Here is a 14,985-nt window from a genome sequence, read left to right as displayed (position 1 = left end):
TAAAAGATTAGCTCATTGTGATTTTAATTTGTGTTTCCCTGGTGTTTAGTGATGCTGAGCACATTTTCATAAATCTGTTGGCCACTTTGGAGGAATGGTTAAGTCCTTTGTCTCTTATGGATTATTTGGTTTTTGCTATTGAGTTATAGAAGTTCCTTATATATTTAAGATATTAGCCCTTTATCAATTATATGGCTTGCACATATTTCCACCTGTTCTCTAAGATTCCTTTTCATTTTGATTGATTTTTTCTTTACTATGCAGAGTCATTTTAGTTAGATGTAGTCATACTTTTCTATTTTTGCTTTTTTGCCTATACTTTTGGTGTCATAGCCAAGAAATCATTACCAAGGCCAATGTCAAGAAGCTTTTTCCTATTTTCTTCTAGAAGTGTTGTTTTCATGGGTTAACATTTAAGTCTTTAATCTATTTTGAGTTGTTTTGTGTAGGATATAAAATGAGTCCAATTTTATTATTTTGCACATGGATATTCAGTTTTTCCAACACCATTTATTGAAGGGAATATCCTCCCCCATTGTCTGTTCTTAGCATTCGTGTTGAAGATCAGTTGATCATATCTGTTTGGTTTACTTCTGGGGTCTCTATTCTATTCCATGGTTTATATGTTTGTGTTTATGCCAGTTCCATACTGTTTTGACTACTTTAGTTTTGTAATATATTTATGTCTTGTATTATTTTCTGATTTTTTTAGTTGTTCATGTTCTTTTGTAGTTCACTGAGCATCTTTAAGATGGATACTTTAACTCTTTGTCAGGCAGTTTGTAGGTCTCTATTTCTTTAGGTTCAGTTTCAGAACCTTATTTTGTTCCCATTTCTTTCTCCAGGGGATCTTCCCAAACCAGGGATTGAACCTGGGTCTCCTGCATTGCCAGTAGATTCTTTAACATATGAGCCACCAGGGAAGCCCCTTGGTCATGTCATATTTCCCTAATTCTTTGCAATTCTTGTGGCCATGCATTGGTCTCTGCACGTTTGAAGACACAAATCCACCTCTTCTTTGTAGACTGGTTTCAACAAGGAAAGCTCCTCATCAGTCAGCCTGGCCAGAGCGTAGTGTATGAGTGGGCTGGCTGCCAGGATCTACATGTGGGAAGGCCCAATAACAGGTTCCCAGAATGGATAAGCCTGTTTCCTGCAGAAGTTGGGGAGCGATGGGCCAGGTGTTGAGATCCTTACTCTAGCCATTGAGAGTTTCTGCCTCTTTCTGTTGTTCTTAGCTAACCTCAAGTGATCCAGCCATGCTGATTCCCTCAGTGTCTTGCATGAGGCTTTGAGAGAAGTGGTCTCTGAAGGTCTGAGAAAGTCAGATGCTCATTTTACTCTCTCTTTCCCCCATGGGGCTGTGATGTGCTGCTTTAGGGGAGGGGCAAAGCAATACTGTTTTTCTTACCATTTTAATATATTTTTTCTTATTTCTATACTGCTCCAGCATGCTGTAGCTTCATCTGGATCCTGTAGCTTTCATGAAGTCATTTTTATCCATGGATGATTGTTAAACAGGTGTTTCAGTGAAAAAGGCTGGAACTTCCCATTCTTTTATCATGCTGACATCACTCTTTGTTCAATTTAATATATATTAATCAAAGATGACTTTGTGATCAACTGAATCACTTATAATTATTAGTTTAATTATATTCAAGAGTTTGGTGTAACAAGTAAAACTATCATGAATATTTTGCTAAATTAGTCATTTAAGCATAAGTAAAATTTTAATTGTCTGATACATGGGAATTTTGAAGAGTAGACAATTATTTAAATGATCTTAGACCTGAATTTTGAGTAGTTGTATCATTTCCAAGGGCTTCCCAGTGGTAAAGAACCTGCTTGCCAATGCAGGAGACATAAGAGAGGCAGGTTTGATCCCTGGGTGTGGAGGATCCACTGGAGAAGGGCATGGCAACCCACTCCAGTATTCTTGCCCGGAAAATCCCCATGGACAGAGGAGTCTGGCAGACTACAGTTCATAAGGTCACAAAGAGTTGAATACAACTGAAGCAACTTAGCACACACAAATAATTTCCAAGTATTTGTTGTTTCATGAAGCAAGCTGCATTGTTTTGCTATCTACTGATATTCTTCTTTGAAAATAAACAACTAAAATCTTGGAACTTACCCATGGGATAAAGGGTTAATTAACAATATAGATTTACATTTCTCTTTGATTACATAAAATTCTTATTCTAACTGGCTTTCATCACAGATAAAGTGTTTATATTCATTTATGTTAATTGTTGACCTTTTCTTTTGATTAACTGTAACCAATTAAAATTAGAGACATATTTCATGCTCACCTAACATGGTATATATCTAGACTAAATGTGGAAATAAGTGTCTTATGCAGGTAGCATAAAAGTAGGCACACAAAGCAGAGATTTTTAACAAACTGTTCTTCATTGTGAGAGCAATTGTTTTAGCATTCTAATTCACTACAAAATGAAACTATGAGAATTCTGAGAAACAAACAAAAATTAACATTGATCAAGTGTTCCAGGCATACCTAACCAAAGGCCTAAGATATCTAATTGTTGAATATACTTGGAACCAAATTGTGAAAATCTAGAATTGTCCGAGTTTAGGGAGATGATCTTCCCAATATATTTAATACTATAAAGGACAAAATGTAAGCATTGTGTTTACTTCTGAAGATCACCCTTGAGAGAAGATATTCATATGCTGGAGCCTGTCTAATACATGGATTGTTGGGACCTTAGACCACATAATTAACTATTGTAATAACTGGGGTACTGGCCTGGAAGAAAGGCCAATCAGAAAACAAAAATAAATAAATAAATAAACTTAATAGTGGTCTTCAAATATTTGAGGGACTTTCATATTATGCACCAATTAGAATTGTTTTTTTAGGCTTTCAGGGGGTGGGAAGTAGATGAAAAATTAAGACTATAGATTTCACCTTAACTTAAAAAAAAAAAAATCTCATTCTAATATTTAGAGTCACTTAAAAATGCTATCATGGTTTGCTTTAACAAGAAGAGTGTTATCATTGGAAATAGTCAAGGATATTAAACTGTCATTGAGTTGTGAAGATATAGAGTAGATTCAAAGATCTAATAGATACTTGGCTTAGCTATGTAATTAGATTAACTCTATCAATGCCCTTTCTAAATGTGATTATTTCTGAATATACAATATAAAAATGATTGTAGAAGCTAATTTATAAAGGAATGACATACTAAGAAATATGGAATAGAGAGACAGTTATCAAAATAGATACCAGTCATACACACTGGAAACTACAAAATAATACTGAGAGAAACAAGAGTCCTAAATAAATGATAAGATATGCCAAATTGATATGAAAATACAAACAACCTAAAATAGTTAAAGCAATTTTGTAAAATAACAAAAAAGTTAGAGAAATAGCACTATGATTCAAAACTTTACATGGACGTATTTATGTAATCTATATAATCTATATTATGTAGAGACAGATATACAGATATACAGATAGAGAGTCATCACAGAATGAAAAATAAATCAGTGCAGTGGGAAATGGGCAAAATTAAGACATTGAAACAAACATTTCACAAAGTAAGATATATGAATGTGAAGTAAGTATTGAAAGGATGCTTAGCATCTTTAGTAATCAGGAAAATCTAGTTAAGAACACAATTAAATACAATTCCTTACCTATTAGAGTGGCTGACATTGAAAAAACAAGTGTAAGCAAGGATGCAGAGCCACTTTAACACTTACACATTGTAGGTAAGAATGCAAAATGATAGAGCCACTTTGGAAAACTATTTGACAGTATCTTTAAATGTATACCTATTATACCACCCAATATTTTCACTGTTATCAAAGAGATGTGAAAAAATTAATTAATTAAAAAAACTTGTACAGTAATATTCATAGAAGCTTTATTCATAAGGGTCAAGAACTGAGAGCAACCTAAATATTTATTAGCAAGTAATTTAACAAACATATTTTCATAGATTCATACAATGGGATACTTCTAAACAATAGAAAGAAACAAGCTGCTGATATAGGAAATAATATGGATGCATATAAAAAATAGTATGCTGTAGGAAATAAGCCAGATGAATACAAGTTCATAGTGTATGAATCTATTTATATGAAATGTTAGAAAGTCAAAACAATCTTTAGTAGCAGAAAGTAAGTCTGAATTTCATGGATACATTGCACTGGCTGCAAAGAGGCACTTCAGAAAATTTGAGGTTGGTAGAAATGCTTTATATTTTAATTTTGATAGTGGTTAAACAGGAGTATACATTATCCAAATTCGTTAATTATATAATTAAAAATAATGTGATTTATTTCTATATTCATATCTCAAAGTTTATTTTTAAAAGATGATGAAAAATGTGAAAAGATATACATGTTGAATGTAATCAGAATGTAAGGAGCTAAACAGTATGTAAACATCTTGAGTGATTATTTTAAGAACAAACACAGTAAAAAACGTTGCCCAAAAACTACTGAATGATCAGGTAAAAAGATACCTACAGAATGGATAAAAAAGGAGGTGGAAAAGGAAGGATAGACTTTTGTATTAATTGCTACTATTCTGTGTAAACAATGACTAAATATGTCAATGTAGACATAACATCTGATTATAAAGGAAAATGGTAATATTCTCCTAGTGTTTTCAGGAAATGATGTTTTTGTGAGTAATATAACTTAAAGCAGGCTTGAAAGAACGTTCTGCTGCTACATCATCCCACACTGTCTTTTCAATAAAAAAGACATATGGCATTAATTATGGGATGGCAATGTGAAAGGCACATGTTAATTTTCATGTGAAAGAAACTGCATAAAATATTTTTATGACTGTCATCATCATTATTATAACACTTCCTAGATACTTACCCAGCCCTGAAAAAAATTTTCAAATTTTATGTCAATTGCACCAGGCTGAAAAACAAAGATGTTGCTCTTATCACATTAATAATAATCCTTTTTCTTTAATATCTGAGTAAAAAATATGAGGGAGATGAAACGCACTTGCTGATACTTTTGAATTTTTTAGATTACACACATACACCTTAGTGTAAAACCTCAGATATGTATGGAAATATAACTGTGTATATATACACAGTGTATGTGTGCATGCTCACTCATCTCTGACTTTTTGCCACCCCATGGACTATAGCCCACCAGACACCTCAGTCCATGGAATTTTCCAGGCAAGAGACACTGGAGTGAGTTGCCTGCCCTCCTCCAGGGGATCTTCCTGATTCAGGGATCCAAACCACATCTCTTATGTTGCCTGCATTGGCAGGCGGGTTCTTTACTACTCGCACCACCTGGGAAGCCTGAAGTGAAAGTGTTAGTTGATCAGTTGTAGCCTGAGACCCCATGGACTGTAGCCTGCCGGGCTCCTCTGTCCATGGAATTCTCCAGGCAAGAATACTGGAGTGGGAAGCCATTCTTTTCTTCAGAGGATCTTCCTGACCCAGGGATCAAACCCAGGTCTCCTGCATTACAAGCAAATTCTTTACTGTCTGAGCCACCAGGAAAGCCATAGTAGTCATAATTATTTATAGATTTCATATATAAGAATTCATCTACTTGCTAAAATTTATTTGTAAACTCCAAAATGGATATTGATGGCACTTTGGCAATCATTTGCAGGGCATGCTCAGAGACCAAAGGTCTTAGTCAAGTTTTGTGTACTTTTCCATCTAAGGTCAAAGCACATTCTCAGATGACTTGGAACAAAGTGCTTTCTTGTTTCAACTATCATACAGTGAACAAATGTCCCTTCCATGATCTGTTTAGTGCTATATTTCTCAATTTTCGTGTTTTTTGGTTAGTGATTTCATTTTTTAAAAGCATAGTACAAATGTATTCTAGTGTCTGTAAATACAAAAAAAGCTGTGACATTCCTTACTGAGAAAGTATCAATAAACATGGTAAATAAGCTTTATTCAGGTATGAGTTACAGTGCTGCTGGCCATGAGTTCAATGTTAATGAGTCAGCAATATGTATTTAATGATGTGCCTGTAAATAGAACGCATATAAAACAAGACTATATATCAATCTGGATGAAAACGTTGTGACCAAAGACTCATAGGAACTTAACCCTGTATTTCTCATGGGAGCAGTTGTTCAGTATTTGCTAATGCAGTGTTCATAGTGACTCTATAGAGTATGCATGTTCAGTCACTTCAGTTGTGTCCAACTCTTTGCAAGCATATGAACTGTAGCCCAGCAGTTTCCTCTGTCTGTGGGATTCTCTAAGCAAGAATACTGGAGTGAGTTGCCATGCCCTCCTCCATGGAATCTTCCCGACCCAGGGTCAAACCCGTGTCTCTTGAGTATCCTGCTTTGAAAGGTGGTTTCTTTACCAGTGAATCACCTGTGAAGCCCTCTATAGAGCATAATAACTATGAATAATGAGAATGGATTATACCAGTTAAGAAAGTAGACACTGACTTCAGTAATTTCTTGTTCATATTACTTAAAGCAGTGACCATACAATTGTCAGGCAAGAATCATTTTGGGAACTTTCTGGTGATTTCATTATTTTTGTCCCAGTCTCTAACTGGCTATAATACTTCCCATCTCAGTTAGCCCTTGAGGATCCAATGAATAGATAGAAGCTTCAGACAAATTCAGACTGGCTTATCAGTATTCTTTTCTCTCATAGCCATATTTTGTGAGTATCTACTTTTTGGATTCTAGGCTCTGCTTGTCTTCATGAATTTTTAGTACCTACTAGTTCTCTGCATTTCCCTAGTGGCGCAGACGGTGAAGAATCCACCTGCAGTGCAGGAGACCCAGTTTGATCCATGGGTCTGGAATGGCTAACCACTCCAGTATTCTTGCCTGGAGAATTCCATGGACAGAGGAGCCTGACAGGCTACAGTCCATGGGGTTGCAGAGAATCAGACAAGACTGAATGACTAAGCACATACACACTAGTTCTCTACTACTTTAGCTCTTTTCTCTAAACTTCAACTCTGGCTTTATAGTTAAAGTATCACCATAGCTGAGTAGCTCCTAAGCCTTCTCCTGCTCTGGTTTTCTCCTGGGTGACTTATACCATGGCTAGAGAAGATATCAAGGCAAGATGTTTTTATATAACTATCTGAGAAACAGACTGACCTATTTATTGTAACACAGTTATATGTGTTTGAATGCTCAATCATGTTCGACTTCTTGTGACCCCATGGCGTATAGCCTGCCAGGCTCTTCTGTCCATGAATTATATATGCACATGGCAATACAGAAGTAAAAGCAACACAAAGTCGATTAATACAGTAAAAAGCTAGCCATCTCCAGCTCCAGCTTAAGACTTTAAGCCCCCTTCCCCTAGAAGAAATAATTTTTAATATCTACTTTTTATTCCTATTGATGATGATTCCTTGAAAAATAAATCATAGTCATAAAACATTATTTATTATCTAGGCATTATTTATTTACTCTGTGAAAAGAAAGATTTTTCATTCACATACTTAACCTACTATTCTCACCCCTCCACTCTTTATACTTAATGTAGTTATTTTTAATTAACCCTTTCATATCCTTGGTTAACCTCCAATAACTAATAGTTATTTTAATGTTTGACTTTGTACCATATATTCTTTCCTTCTTAAACTTTACAACTCTGTCTGCTGTGTTTTATTTTATTAGTCGCAACTTTTCCTCCACACCTCACTTTCTTCTTTGAACCTCAACTTTTGTCAACTGCTTTACAAAATTTTCAGAACATGCAATATAATATTTTATTTTTAAACCTAATTTATTATTTTAACACTTTCTCCATCTCATTTTTACTGAAACGTAATTGATACATAGCACTGTGCACCTTGAAGATGTACAGCATAATGATTTGCCTTATATACATCATGAAATGATTATCACAATAAGTTTAGTGAATATCCATCATCTCATCAGTTCAGTCACTCAGTCGGGTCCAATTCTTTGTGACCCCATGGACTGCAGCAAGCCAGGCCTCCTTGTCCATCACCAACTCCCAGAGTTTACTCAAACTCATGTTTGAGTAAACTGAGTAAGTGATGCCATCCAACCATCTCATCCTCTGTCATCCCCTTCTCCTCCTGTCTTCAATCTTTCCCAGCATCAGGGGCTTTTCAAATGAGTCAGCTCTTTGCATCAGGTGGCCAAAGTATTGGAGTTTCAGCTTCAACATCAGTCCTTCTAATGAATATTCAGAACTGATCTCCTTAGGATGGACTGGTTGGATCTCCTTGCAGTCCAAGGGACTCTCAAGAGTCTTCTCTAACACCACAGTTCAAAAGTATCAATTCTTCAGTGCTCAGCTTTCTTTATAGTCCAACTCTCATATCCATACATGACTACTGGAAAAACCATAGCCTTGACTAGATGGACCTTTTTTGGCAAAGTAATGTCTCTGCTTTTTAGTATGCTGTCTAGGTTGATCATAACTTTTCTTCCAAGGAGTAAGCATCTTTTAATTTGTTATTGTTGTTCAGTCACCCAGTTGTGTCCAACTATTTGCTACTCCATGGACTGCAGCACGCCACGTTGCCCTGTCCTTCACCATCTCCTGGGACTTGCTCAAACTCATGTCCATTGAGTCTGTAATGCCATCCAACCATCTCGTCCTCTGTGTTCCTCTTCTCCTCCTGCCTTGAATCTTTCCCAGCATGAGGGTCTTTTACAGTGAGTCAGCTCTTCATATCAGGTGGCCAAATACTGGGCTTCAGTCTCAGCATCAGTTCTTCCAATGAATATTCAGGATTGATTTCTTTAGGATTGACTGGTTTGATCTCCTTGCAGTCCAAAGGGCTCTCAAGAGTCTTCTCCAATACCACAACTCTAAAACATCAATTCTTTGGCACTCAGCCTTCTCTGTGCTCCAAGTCTCACATCCATACATGACTATTGGAAAAACTGTAGCTTTGATTATACAGGTGTTTGTCAGCAAAGTAATGTCTCTGCTTTTTAATATGCTGTCTAGGTTGGTCATAGCTTTTCTTCCAAGGAGCAAGTGTCTTTTAATTTCATTGCTGCAGTCACCATCTGCAGTGATTTTGGAGCCCAAGAAAATGAAGTCTGTCACTCTTTCCACTGTTTCACCATCTGTTTGCCATGAAGTGATGGGACCAGATGCCATGATCTTCATTTCTTGAATGTTGAGTTTTAAACCAGCTTTCTCATTCTCCTCTTTTACCTTCATCAATTATCTCTTTAGTTCCTCTTTGCTTTCTGCCATAAGGGTGGTGTCATTTGCATATCTGAGGTTATTGATATTTTCCCGGCAGGAATTATAGAGTTAAGAAATAGGAAAAATTTCTTTTTCCTTGTGGTGAGAACTCTTAGTTTTGACTCTCTTAACAACTGTCATATATTACCAATGACAGTGTTAATTATATTCATGGTATACATTTTATCCTTAAAACTCGTTTTGTAACTGGAAGTTTGTACCTTGTGACTGCCTTCATCCATTTCCTCCTCTCCTCACCCTCCCACCCCTGGTAACCACAAAGGTGATATTTTTTCCTATGAGCTTATTTGTTAAACTCTATTTAGACACTCTTGTTTGATCTCAAGGTCAACTTTGAATGTTAAAAAAACAAATAGGAGGATTTACTTTACAATGAAACATTCTCTCTCTCTGTCTCTTTAGTCACTAAGTCGTGTCCGACTCTTGTGACCCCATGGACTGTAGCCTGCCAGGCTCCTCTGTCCATGGGATTCTCCAGGCAAGAATACTGGAGTGGGTTGCCATTTCCTTCTCCAGGGAATCTTCCCAACCCATGAATCAATCCTGAGTCTCCTGCATGGCAGGCAGATTCTTTACCAACTGAGCTGTGAGGGAAGCCCTTACTACTCAGTATAGAAGCAAGCAGGGTGATAGGATATTGTTTCTTATAGATTCATTATAACCTTGTGGCATCAAAAACACATAAAAGGAAAAAAGTTGAAAGTGTTGGTCACTCAATCATGTCCGACCCTTTGCGATTCCATGGACCTCATTATACCCCCGTGTGAGGTTCTTAACCCAGCCACCCTCCTGCCTACCCCCTAGGGCTCTCTCCACATTCACTCTTGCCTAGAAACCTTGGACCACTGGACAAAACTCTAGACGGATTGTCAGGAGATCCTCTGACCAATCCTGAGGAAATCTGGTACTCTGATGGAAGCAGCTTTGTCTTGGATGGAAAAAGAACCAGATATGCAGTAGTCTCCAATTTTGAGACTGTAGAGACTAAACCTTTGCCACCAGGTACTTTGGCCCGATTGGCTGAGCTCATAGCCCTGGCTCGAGCTTTAGAGTTGGGAAAAGGAAAAAGAGTAACCATTTACACTGACTCCAAGTATTCCTTTCTGGTGCTACATGCACATGGTACTATTTGGAAAGAAAGGGGCCACTTGACCACCTGAGGGTCCCCAATCAAATATGGTGATAAAATTCTTAGACTCTTAGAGGCAGTCCATGTGCCCACTGAGGTTTCAGTCTCCCATTGTAAAGGACACCAAAAAGGGAGCACGGAAGTGGCATGAGGGAGCCAAGCAGCTGATCAGACAGCTAAAAGAGCAGCGTTACAGAGCAATGACCTAATAGGGGCTGCCACCTTAGTTCCACAGACTAATTTGCCAGAAACTCCTTCATATACTGAAGGTGAGTCTCTTAAAGGTAAGAGTGAGGGCTTTCAAGAAGATCGTATGGGGTGGTTACAAAAGGAGGGACTCCTTTTTCTGCCTGGGAACCTCCAGTGAAAGTTGATTAACTCCTTACATACCACCACTCATTTAGGGGAAAAGGCGCTCCAAAGATTACTAGAAAGGTCCTTCATAGGAACAGGCCTCCAAACAACCATAAGGCAAGTGGTCTCCTCTTGCCCCACTTGCCAATTAAGCAACCCCCAAGGAGCTCGAAGACCCCAGCTGGTCCAGCCTGTCCAACAACGTGGGACCTACCCAGGAGAGGACTGGCAGATGGACTTCACCCAGAAGCCAGTTTCTCAAGAGTATAAATACCTATTAGTCATGATAGATACAGTCACAGGATGAATTGAAGGCTTTCTCACTTGGATTGAGAAGGCTGAGGAGGTGGTAAAAGCACTGCTCCATGAAATCATTCCTAGATTTGGTCTGCCCAGGTAATTATGAAGTGACAATGGGACATCATTTACTTCTAAGGTCACTCAAGGGGTCTCTAAAGCATTGGGCACTACTTAGTATCTCCATTGTGCCTGGAGGCCTCAGTCATTAGGAAAAGTCGAAAGAGACAACCAAGTCTTAAAATCAGCAATAACAAAGATAACCCAGGAGACCTCCCTGGGATAGAAGGAGACTTTACCAATAACTCTCCTCCACACTCGTATTGTCCCTTAGGAACAGGTTGATCTTAGTCCTAATGAGATGCTATATGGGAGACTTTTTGTTTAAGTTAATGACCTCTTCCTAGATCCACAGGCTCAGACCCTCCAGTCTTATACCATGGCCACTGGGCAATTCCAACAGGATATATGCTTGTGGGGAGTCAACCAGGACCCAAAAGATTCTAAAGAGTCACCACTATATGCTCCAGAGACTCAAGTCCTAATTAGAGTCTGGAAAGATGGGTCCCCAAAGGCTCAACTCCAGCCTACATGGAAGAGCCCCTACCCGGTAATACTTTCTACCCCCACAGCAGTCAAGGTACCAGGACATGACTCCTGTATTCACTACCCACGAGTCAAGCAGTGAAAGAAAACAAAAAGGGACACTCAATACACCTGTGAGCCCCTGGGAGATCTCAGATACCTATTCAGTACTACAAATGAGTGCTCTTCTAATGAATACCCCCAAAATTAAGTTTCTGAGGATAAGATTTCTCAGGACAACTCTAATGAGCCAACACAGCTTGGCAGGTGTTGTACTCCAAAACAGGAGACAGATCTTCTGACCCGTGAAAAAGGAGGGACTTGAGACATGTTGAATGAAATGTGTTGTTTCTGGTTAAATACCTCCAGCTAAGTTAAAGAAAGTCTCACAGTCCTCAAGAAAAACGTTCAGACCCCACAAGATCTCAAAAAACAAGCTGGAGAGTTCTTCGGGTGGCTACAATCTCTCCTTGGGGGATCCTCCTGGCGATGGGAAAGTTGAAGTTGGCTAATGCCACTACTAGTCTCTGTCATATTGATGCTGCTTGTGATTGCTCCATGTATTATCAACTGTCTAAACCATTTTGTCTCTGCCCAGGTCAACAAGCTGCAACATGTAGTGCCAGTTCAATAAGGATATATAAAATTACAGCTGACCATGGAAAATATCACTCACCTTTAGATGGACACTGCTATAAGGACTCTGAGGCTTGAGACTAGCAACAGGGGGAAGCCCAATGCCCTTTGCCATCCCAGTTCAGCAGGAAGTAGCCAGAGAAATCTTGACACCCCTATTCCCAAAGAATTGGGCCTCCCATCTCTTGTGGGAGGGGAAGGGATGTTAGGTAGTTAGAATAGGAAAAAGGAGTCCAGAATGGCAGTGGCTAAAAGATAAGGAAGGGAAAAGCCTGTAAAAATAGAACAAAGGAAGGTCCGAGAACCAGAGTGAGGACCTCAGGTAAAACAAACAGCACTCCTGGCTAGCCCAGTTTACATAGGGCAGGCCCAGGGCGAGGAGAAGAAACGTATAAAAAGAGAAGCCAAAATTGGGCCAGGGGCCTCTCTTCTCTTGGCGTCTTTTGAGTTGGCATGCCCTCATGCCTCGAGGATGTATTTTCCTTTACTTTCTAAGTAAAACTGAGCTGTAACATGGAGCTGTAACACTGGTCCATCCGAGGGCTGTAACACTGGTCCATTGCTTCAAATTTTTGTTGTGATCAGACAGAACCGAGGAAATTACAAACTCCCCTGACACCCTCGGGGAAGAGAAAGGCTACTGACTCCAGTATTCTGGCCTGGAGAATTTCAAGGACTGTATAGTCTGTGAGGTTGCAAAGAGTCAGACACAAATGGGCAACTTTCACTTCACTTTACTTCACTATATATTTAAACATTTATTAGTTTCTGTAGAGAATCTTGGGCTTCCCTGGTGGCTCAGATGGTAAAGAATCTGCCTGCAATGTGGGATACCCAGGTTCAATCCCTGGGTCTGGAAGGAGGAGGGCATGGCAACTCACTCCAGTATTCTGGCCTGGAGAATTCCATGGACAGAGAAGCCTGGTGGGCTACAGTCTATGGGATTACAGAGTAGGACATGACTGAGCAACTAACACTTATCCTCTGTTTAGCAACCAAGGAGATTGAATTATCTATTATCCTAAAGCATTATTATTATTATTTAATGCAGTGGAGTTTATTGAGAAGAGCCCCCTCTAGGACACCCAGTACCAGGAGTCTAGTCCTCAGCACAACTTCTCTGTCTCCTAAGTAGATATTTAATTTTGAATAAACTAATGCCAGTTTTCTTATTTGTAAAATGGGAAAATAAAATTATACAAACAACTCACAGGGTTGTTAGAAAGGACCATATATGTAATGTTCTGAGGAGCTCTGTTGTTGTTTAATTGCTGAGTCGTGACCAACTCTTTGAGACCCCCATGGACTGTAACCTGCCAGGCTCCTCTGTCCATGGTATTTTTCAGGCAACAATACTGGAGTGGTTTGCCATTCTCTTTCTCCAGGGGATCTTCCTGACCTAGGGATGGAACCCACATCTCCTACATTGGCAGGCAGATTCTTTACCGCTGAGCCACAAGGAAAGTTCAAGGGTCTCTGTAAAAACTAGTAAATGTTTTATATGTGTGCGTGTGTGGTATTTCTGTTGAATTTAGAAATAAACATATTTTATTATTTCTACAATTGTTTTTTTATAATTTTATTGTACAATATTATTCTATTCTATGCAATATAATTCTACAGTTTCTACAATTCTACATTGGCAATATTTTCTACACAATGCATTCATTCATAATTGTAAATATTTTATGAATAGTGTCTGAAGTAGTCTGTGTCTTTTCTCTCTATATCCCTTGCACCTAGGATGGTGTGGAGTATATACCATTTTTTTAAGTTGTTTTTTGAATAAATGTTATAATATGTAATGTAGTATATTAGTTTTTCCCTGGAGTTGGAAGCAGAAAGACAAGGTTTAAACCCTATTTTTTTCTGCATTATGGCTCAGTGACTTTGAGAAGAATCTTAAACTCTGATTCTTCATTTTCCTCAATTTATATTTTTAAAACACTAGTGCACATTTAACAAAAGCTTTCTTTTTTTAACTGGAAGAAAATGTAATGTGTTTATTTCTTTTTAAAAATTTATTTATTTTTTAATTGAAGGATAATTGCTTTACTGAATTTTGTTGTTTTATGTCAAATCTCAACATGAAACAAAAACTGTTGATTCTTTTCTCTTAAAATACATTCACAACTGCATGAAATTTAATAGGTTAATTGATTCAGAGAGGCCCATTCATTAACTTATTTTGCATAAGTATCTCTATTTACATGATAAATATATATTAAGCACCTACCCTGTGACCAGAAATCTGATAGGTAATGGATTCCAACCAGGAAGAATAAAGACAAGTTTTATGCTTTTGTGATGTTTGTAATGGAGAGTGAATAACCAGTAATAACTAATTAACAAGAATTGTCATGAAGGAAAGGAACCTAGGACTCTGAGAGTACTGAAAAACTAATGATCATGAAAGATTTCCTTGGGAACATAATAACTGAGTTGAAATTTTAGGAATAAGTTATAGTTAATACGCAACTGTGAACATGGGAAAAAGGTAGTGTAGGAGGAAGGCATAAGATGTGCAAAGGTCTAATGGCAAGAGAGAGCATGACCTACAGGAGGAAATGTGAAAAGGCTGATTTCCTGGAGAGCAGGAAGGAAAAAGAAGACTCTGAGAGGATGGGAAGGCAAGAATGTCCTGTGTGATACACTAAGTTTAGTCTCTATCCTAAGAAAATTTGAAAAAACATCTCTTAAAGTTTCTCTTTATGCCAAATTTGCATATTAAATGAGATGAAAAAATTAGTGAAGCTCTCCTTTACC

This window comes from Giraffa tippelskirchi, chromosome 2, assembly GCF_054371585.1.
Source record: "Giraffa tippelskirchi isolate mGirTip1 chromosome 2, T2T-mGirTip1v1.2.pri, whole genome shotgun sequence".
In the NCBI taxonomy this organism is placed as follows: domain Eukaryota; kingdom Metazoa; phylum Chordata; class Mammalia; order Artiodactyla; family Giraffidae; genus Giraffa; species Giraffa tippelskirchi.
The sequence above is the reverse complement of the archived record's forward strand: the minus strand, read 5'-3'. Positions refer to the sequence as shown.